The sequence below is a fragment of the Prionailurus viverrinus genome, chromosome A2, assembly GCF_022837055.1.
Source record: "Prionailurus viverrinus isolate Anna chromosome A2, UM_Priviv_1.0, whole genome shotgun sequence".
NCBI lineage: Eukaryota > Metazoa > Chordata > Mammalia > Carnivora > Felidae > Prionailurus > Prionailurus viverrinus.
In genome coordinates this window covers 153,792,915-153,799,064 of record NC_062562.1, presented here as the reverse complement: position 1 = coordinate 153,799,064, position 6,150 = coordinate 153,792,915, and positions in this window count along the sequence as shown.

Sequence of the window (6,150 nt, the reverse complement as noted above, 5' to 3'; positions counted from 1 at the left end):
GCAATTTCACTCTTCCATATATACCCTGGAGAAGTGTGTGCACATGTGTACTAGTATACATAAATAACAATGTTCATAACGGTAAAGAACATAATGGCCTGTAAACTGGAAACAACCCAAATGCTTATTCATTGTATACTCATACAATGAGAGTGAATTACAGCCACAGGAAATGTGGGTGAATCTTATAAACATAATGCTGAGCAAAAGAAGCAAGACACTATTGAATACAAAGAGACTGTTTCCATTTAAGTAAAGTACAAAATCAGTTAACACTAAACTATGGATGTTGGGATGGTTACTGTGGTAGGCATAATGATGTCCCCTTCCCCCAAAGGTGTTCACAATCTAATCTCAGGATCTGTGAATATGTTACTTTATATGGAAAAGGGACTATGCAGAAGTTATTAAGATTATAGACCTTGAAACGGATGAAATGACCCTGAATTATTCTGGTGGACTCAGTGTAATCACAAGTGTCCTTTACAGCAAGAATTAAGAGTGAGAGAAGATGTGACATGGAAGAAGGGTCGGAGAGACACTACATTACTTATTTTGAAGATGGAGAAAGGGAGCCACAGCCAAGGAATTTGGGTAGCTTCTAGAAGCTGGAAAAAAAAAAAACAAAACACAAGGAAATGAATTCTCCCTTAGAAACTCCAGAAAGAAACACAACCCTGCTGACACCTTGATTTTAGCCTGGCAAGACTGGTGTTGAACTTATAACTTACAGAACTCTAAAATAATAAATTTGTATTGTTTCAAGCTCCCAAGTTTGAACAGTAGTAATAGGAAACAAAGCAGGTATATACGTGGTGAAATTATAAATAAAGATAAGAAAATGGCTGCCATAAGTCATGATAGAGATCACCTCTGAGAGGGTTGTTGAAAGGGTGATGTGAATAGGAAAGGGCCCATGGAAGATGAGGTGGGGGTGCTGGCAATGTTGTCTTTCTTAACCTGAGTTGTTAGTTGCCTAGGACTTTGCTTTCTAACTATTCTTTATACTTTATACATTTATATCTTGTGCCCTTTTACATCTTTGGGTTATGCATCACTTTTTTTTCTTTTTTTCTTTCTTTCTTTTTTTTTTTTTAGAAAAGGCAAAAATAGTTCTCTACCTTCACAGGTAAGAGATAGGCTTCTTTTAAAAAGAAAATGATTTCTGATGTGGAAAATATTGAGGACACTTCCCAGGGGACAACTGAGAAGCCAGACATTATTATCATTCTCTACGTTTCTAGGGAAAAGGATAAGTGAAGGCCATCAATCAGTTTACCCAAATGGGCTTCTAGGCTTCTTGGATATCCATTGCTGCTCAGTGTTTCTTGTTCTGTAAGCCCTCTAGCTAGTATTTCAGCATATATAGATAGGGTTGATGCCGCCATCTGGCTAAACAGAGCTCAGAACGGTCCTATTCCCACTTCTTTAAAAAAGGTTTTGGCTGGTCTTTGTGATTGCAACCCATTTTCACTTTAAACAGATTCCAGTTTGTGAGATGCTTAGTTTACATAATGGTCTGCATCAGTAGTTAAAATTCACTCATTCATTCCAATAATCTTTTCTTTGGTATCCTCTGGGTTCCAGGTGCCATGCTAAGCTCTGGGATATAGAGACAAGTAAATGATAGTACTTTGCTCATGGGAATTCTTGAGCCATAGGGAAAGGTGTAAATCGATAAATGGGCATGTGAAAATTACCCCATGAGCAAGATGCCATGGGGACACAGGAAGAAGTGACTAATGTTTCCAGGGAGATTAAGAAAGCCTTCCTGTAGGAGATAAATGGAGCTAAAGGATCAGTGTGGGTTGAGTAAGAAGACTTAGTAGGGAAGAAGTTGTCTCAGGCAAAGGGAGAGCTTGTGAGAAATCAATGATGTAAGAAGGATCATGGCCTATTCAGGGACCTGCTTTAATTCTGTTGGCCAGATGGGACTGAAAGAACTGGAGGAGACCACAGAATACAGGTACAGAGTCTGGGCATCATGTTAGAAATCAAGGTGTCAGTGACAAAACACTAGCCACTAGGGCATACTGGTTAGAAGGAGAAGCTTGGAGCATATGATCAGAATCTAAAGTCAACAGTAAGGATGTTGCCAAGCAAATATATATAAATATCAGAGTCAGATAACCAGTTAGACACAGAGCCTTTTCCTCAGTGGTGATTTTCTAGCTATTTATGTAGCTCCCTTTACTTTTCCTTAGTTTATTCACTCAATAAATATTGATGGAATGCTTTGTATACATTAGGCAGTAGGCAGTGGGTATACAGTGGTGAATGAAGCATTGAAAGTATACTATGGGACCTCGCTATTCATTTTGTACAGCTGTGGGAATTGCCACTCAGCAGAAAAGGCTAGTGATGGGTTTGAGCCCTGAAGATGGGATACGTGTGCCAAATCGGCTACTTCTCTGGTCCAGACCATACCATTTCTTGCTTGACTGCTATTCCTCTTGTCTGGCCCCCTAACAAGAGTAATTTTTTTTTTTCAGCCATTGAGTTAAGCCCCATTATTTCTCTGCTCAAAATCCTCCTTACAGTGCTCTCAGAAGGTCTTACATAAATTTAGAACCCCCTCACTTTTCTGACTTCATCAGTCACTTTGCTTCAGTGGTTAGCAACTTTCTAGGTGCAGATCAGATCCCATTATTTTCCTGCTTGCAGTTTTTGATCACTTACTATAACATACTATGAGTCAGCTTGGGTTGCCATAACAAAGTACCATAGACTGGGTGGCTGAAATGTATTTTCAGCAGAAATTTTATTTCTCACCATTCTGGAGGCTAGAATTCCCAGATCAAGGTGCTAGTTGATTCAGTTCCTGGTCAAAGCCCTCTCCCTGGCTTGCAGATAGCTGCTTTCTTGTGAAGTCTTCACATGGTCTTTCCTCTGTAGAGTGGAGAGGAAGAGGGAGAGATCTCTTTCTGTTCTTAGAAGACCATCAGTTCTATTGGATTAGGGCCCCACCCTTAGACCTCATTTACCCTTACTTACCTCTAATGACTCTAGCTCCAAATACAGTCACATTGACAATTAGAGTTTTGACATATGAAGTTGGAGGGGGACACAATTTAGTCCCTAGCATATGCAGAATAAAATCGAGCCTTGAAGCCTGGGAGCCTTGCACTATCTGGTTCCTGCTTGCATCTCCAATCCCATATCTTATCTCTCCCTCACTGTTATACAGGGGTATAACACTAGGTATACTGGAGAAATTCATGGCACACTCTAGAACTGTCACCAAGAAGACACTGTACCTGCATTTATTCAATTCAGATCTTCCTCTGAAGGAGTCTACTCACAGTGATAACATCTGATGCCTCCAATCACACTCTAAGGCCAACCTGTCCTCAGACACAGGCTGAATCTGTTATGGCATGGTGGTGCTTTCTGTCCTTGACAGTTATTCCTGCTAAATGTACAAGTAAGCCAGCGAATGCCTGGCCAACAGAAGGGTCTCCCGGGAATGACAAATAATTTCAACCATGCCCTATATTCCAGTAGGGATTACATATAAAGAGCCATAAAAATACTCATGCACTCTGACCCACTTTGGTAATTCCACAACTGGAGTTTTGTCTCAGAGGAGTGATTTAAAATAAGAAATAGAGCTATATGTATGAAGATGTTGATAGCACATAATTTGAAACTGCCAAGAATGAAAGAGTGTTAAACTATAAATACCCTAATTTTAAGGAATAGAGAAATGCATATAAATTACAAAATATTAATATGTTGGAATAGTTTAGTTATTAGAAACATGACTGTCATGAAATGCCTGGAAAACACTTTTGAAACAAGTTTAGGTAAATTAAAAAAATAGAGCTCAAAATTAACCTACATTATAATTCAACTATATATACATTCAAAATGACAATAATTTGTACTAGCTGCAATTTCTTGAGTGTTTCTTTACTAGATGCTATTCTAAGCACCTTACCTCATCTTTTATCCTTCCAAAAATCTTTCAAAATAAACATTATTGTCTCTAAAAAACAAATAAGAGGCTCAGAGAACTGAGTTTAATTTAATAAGCAAGTAGGAGAATAGATTTTGAATCCTGATTTGTTTGACTTAAAATCATATGCATTCCCTTCCCTAAGGGTACTTTTCCAAATTTGGAAAGGACAAACAAGGAAAAAACAAGAACATGAAGAATCTCATTGTCACATAAAGGTAGCATGATTAAAAGACAAAATTTTATTTTTATATTTCATTATATTTTTATTACATTTTGAAATTGACTTAATTCTTTTTGTAAAAGGAGCCCAATACACAGTCTGGGTCCTCACTCAAAATAGTAAGAGTGATATGTACGAATTGCCTGAAACATGCCAGGTTCAATGCGTGTTCTCCTCAGCTCCACTTACATTTGAATTCCCTAACAACCAGTGACCAAGAGTAATAAGTTGTAGGCATTATTGTAGGAGTACAAACCTTCTTCTGAAGACAAACCAGACTATAGCTCTAAGTTCTGTCATGCAAGCTTTCAACAGAGACATTCTCTGAGGATTTTTTTCTACATATCAAGCCAGAAGAAGGAAGGATTACTCACTCCTCTTCAGACCAACAGAAAAGGGCTTCAGCAGGATTATTTGGAAACATTAGGGGTCTCTACAAGAACAGGAAAAGGACATTTCCCTCCTCTGCTGGATGACTAATGAGCTGCAAAAACTCCTGGACCCATCTTAGTGAGGCCTAGTGTACAGATTTGCAAGGAAGTTCCTAGGAGAGCTTGGTATGTGTGCCCTGGAATCTGGGAGCATCCATGAACCTAGAAACTGCTTCTTCTTTCTCTACTAGAGAACAGAAGGCAATGGGGAGCTGCCTACATATCTACCATCTTGCACTGCAAGTTTACCTTTGTTTCCCTTAGGTTAAATGGACATCAAAGAATGCTAACTGGATTATTGATGATCTTATAAGTAGCCTGTCCCAGAGGGATGCCTGCTAAGGTGAAGGGACCCTGTGAGTCCCACCACTATGGGCAATTCCTGAGGGGGAGTGACATTATAAGAGTATAGGCAGACGGCATGTTGCCCATGTCAGGGTCTGAGCAGAGCCTCTTAAAGAACTCATGCATGCTGGCATCCCCAGAGCAAGAAAATCAAGAGAGAGCATGTCAGAAGCCAAAATACCTTCTACAACCCAGCCTTGAAAGTCATATGTCATCATTTATACAATATCCTTATAAAAGTCAGCTGTATTTTATGTGGTAGGGGATTGCACATGTGTGTGAATACCAGGAGATGAGAATCATTGAAGAGACAGATAGTGTTAGACAGAGCTAAAATCCAAAGAGGAGAGAGGCTTTGAATAGGACATATGATTGAACATGTAATTTAGACCATACTGGACTTTTTAATACCCTAAAGTGAGCATACTTATGAAAATGGACTTATAACTGGAAAAACTATGGGAATAATTGCAACTTGTGTTAGGTCATTTTCTAAGACTAGAAGTAGTAGCACTTTGACATTTGCCTCCTGAATATGTGTGGAATCTCCCCCAGGTATCACAGTAACTTTATCTAACGTATAAACGACATGGTCATGCTCATGGTAATGGTATAATATTTGCTACTAAGTTATGCAATTACAGTGTTTCTAGGCTTCATATAGGATGAGGCTACAGTCTTCTAAAGTTCAGCACCAGTAAATAAAAAGAGAATATGGAACTCCTTTTGTCTGGATTGGGACCTCTCTATTATATGATGATTGCCCGGATGTGCAACATGGGGCATTCAGGACAAGAAGGCCTTATGAGCCCTGAGAACTAGTTTTAAAAAATAAATAATTAAAGGGAGGACCATCCCAAGGCCAAGAGTTAGCAGCAAAGTAGGAAGTTAAGAATTCAGTTGGCTAAGCCTATTGTAGGTTGTCACCTGTAGGCTAGATGATTCCTTAGCTCCTAGCTTGTGCATGTGTGTATATTTCCTTTGGAATCTTGATCCTCTTTTCTGCAAGCCTCAGAAACATGTGCACTCCAAGGAAATAGGCTTTTACATTATTAAACACTTAACATCACTAACCAAAGAAGAAAGCAGGGATATTTGCCTTACATTTGTGTAACTACAGGAAATACATTAGCAAATATATTTGGCTCCACCTCAGAGGTGAGTCAAGATTCAACACTTCTCATGTTTCTTGG